Genomic DNA, 2,133 nt, shown 5'->3' with positions numbered 1-2,133 from the left:
GCACATGCAAGAGCTAGAATTGTGATCTTAAAGAGACAGTTTATTCCTGTGGTCAATGAATATCCTTTTCAAGAGCCTTGAAATATAAGCCGCCAATGTTAGTTAGAAGACAAATGATCAAGCCTGACAGAAACCTGTGATGGAACACCGCACGGACTTTAGATGGAAGATCTCAGTGCATGGTACAACGTGAATTAGCCTTGAGGCAACTACGCTATGTGAAGAACAAACGCACAAATACTAAATGGCTCAAATAACACTGAAAATTATAAAACGCGGAGACAGAAAGTCAACAGGGGTAGGGGGAGAGCTGGTGACAAAATAAAGTAGAAAGTTGAATGGAGTGGAATTATTTTGTTGCCAGTGAAATTTATGTACCCTGAGGTCATCTCATTCACAGCTCCCCTCTCCATTCCCAGGCTGCCAGTTGCCAGGACTTGAGACAGGAAGGTGTTAGCAGGATGCACCTCTGTACAGATGTGTTTGATCTATTGTCTTTTAAGATATCAGGAGGGGAAAAAAATCTATGTTTCCAAAGTGCCAAATCTCACCTTGTCTGGTAAATATTCTTTCTTATCCCATTCTGTATCTGGAGTTTGTGATCCTTGAAACTGCCAGTGGCTTATTCTTCAGTCATGGTTCCCTCACGATGAAGAAACTGTTACTCTGTAGATGGCCCTGGGCACCAAGGACAGTTCTTCTAGATCAGTGTCAACAGGTGAGGAAGAGAATCACCAGGGTGGACTCTTGGGAAGACTTCTGTAGAGCCTAGAAAGGAAGAGACCACAAAAAAAAAGAGGGTGAAACCATCATTTCTTCAATGAAATGTGTAGTTTTGGATTGTTCAAAACTTACTTTGATATGGGCTCTTAACACTTCAACCTCTCTTCTAACCTATCACCCACCAGAGATAAGGAACATAAATGGCTAATAGGACAAAGGGGATATGGACCTGTTTAGACCAGTCTTTGTTGTCACTATCAAAACTGAAGTGGAAATGTCTGGTTTCCTTTAGAAACTCAGTTATGTCATATGATGTTTTATTGGGGCAGAGAAGTGAAAGGATGTTTTGCTGAAGCAGACACAGGTGAAGGGATGTTTTGCTGAAGCAGACATGTGAAAGAATATTGAAGCAGACACACTAAAGAATGTTTTGCTCGAGCAGACACAGGTGAGAGAATGTTTTGCTGAAGCAGACGTGTGAAAGGATATATAATGTTTAAAAAGAATATAAATATGACCCCACAGACAGTGGGAGGAGACTTTTGCATTGCTCTGCCTCACTGGTCTTCCGCTGATGACGCCCTGTTATTGGTTCACCTTCCATCATGTCGCTGATCTTAGCTTGTGGTAACTTCATAAACAGTAACTCACCAAAGAACTTCACATGATATTTCTGCAGCTTCTTGTTGCCTCCATAGATTTGTGCTGATTGGTAGAGCCTTGCTGTTTCTTCTGGATTGAACTGCCATTGTTGATTTGTGAGGGGTGATCACCGACTGGACTGGACTGCAGCTGCTGATTTTGTTGGTGTTTTACTAGAGGATTGGATGGCTGGCAAGGAAGACTGGAATAGCCCCAAAGAATGATTTCTAAACAGGTCCGCCCCCTGCCCTGTTTACTATTAACCTTTTTTTTTTACTACCTCTAGTGGGTAGTGGGCTAGAATGGAAGTTGAAACATTTAAGAACCCTTATTAAATCAGGTTTTGAAAAATCTAAGCCAACACAAAACAACCACGAGACTTTGCCAATCAGAATGAGTCAGCTAAAGCATCAAGGAGCAGCTGAAACACCACCAGAAGTTCTTTGGTACATTTCTGTCTACGAAGTCATGACAAGCAATGCTTGGCAAAGAAAGCAAGGTGAATCCAGAGTATCCTCAGAGAAGATCAGCAAGATGAACCAATGCCAGAGCATCATCCACTGTCTGTTGGGTTATATTTATATACTTTCCAAACATCACATGTCCTCTCAAGCATCCACTCCAACAAAATATTACATGCCCTTTCATCAGGCAGCTTCCAAAAACACAACATGCCTTTTCTCAACAAAACATCCTCTCATAAGACAGCTTCCAGAAAAACATCATATGACACAACTGAGTTTCCAACAATACCAGGAATTCTCACAG

At 41.6% G+C, this 2,133-nt stretch overlaps 1 long non-coding RNA gene across 1 annotated transcript in view; it reads right to left on the bottom strand.

The window, feature by feature from the left end:
- Window positions 1–675: 675 nt before the first annotated feature.
- LOC114638402 overlaps window positions 676–2,133 on the bottom strand; it is a 14,055-nt gene continuing 12,597 nt past the window's right edge. Inside the window, exons 3-4 of the long non-coding RNA XR_003713881.1 lie at window positions 1,375–1,567; window positions 676–768 (exon numbers count right to left, since the gene is read on the bottom strand). This is a non-coding gene — a long non-coding RNA (uncharacterized LOC114638402). The remainder of the gene's footprint in view (window positions 769–1,374; window positions 1,568–2,133) is intronic.

This window comes from Grammomys surdaster, unplaced genomic scaffold (assembly GCF_004785775.1).
Source record: "Grammomys surdaster isolate TR1022 unplaced genomic scaffold, NIH_TR_1.0 125600, whole genome shotgun sequence".
NCBI classification, from domain to species: domain Eukaryota; kingdom Metazoa; phylum Chordata; class Mammalia; order Rodentia; family Muridae; genus Grammomys; species Grammomys surdaster.
This window is presented reverse-complemented; position numbering and strand designations above follow the sequence as displayed.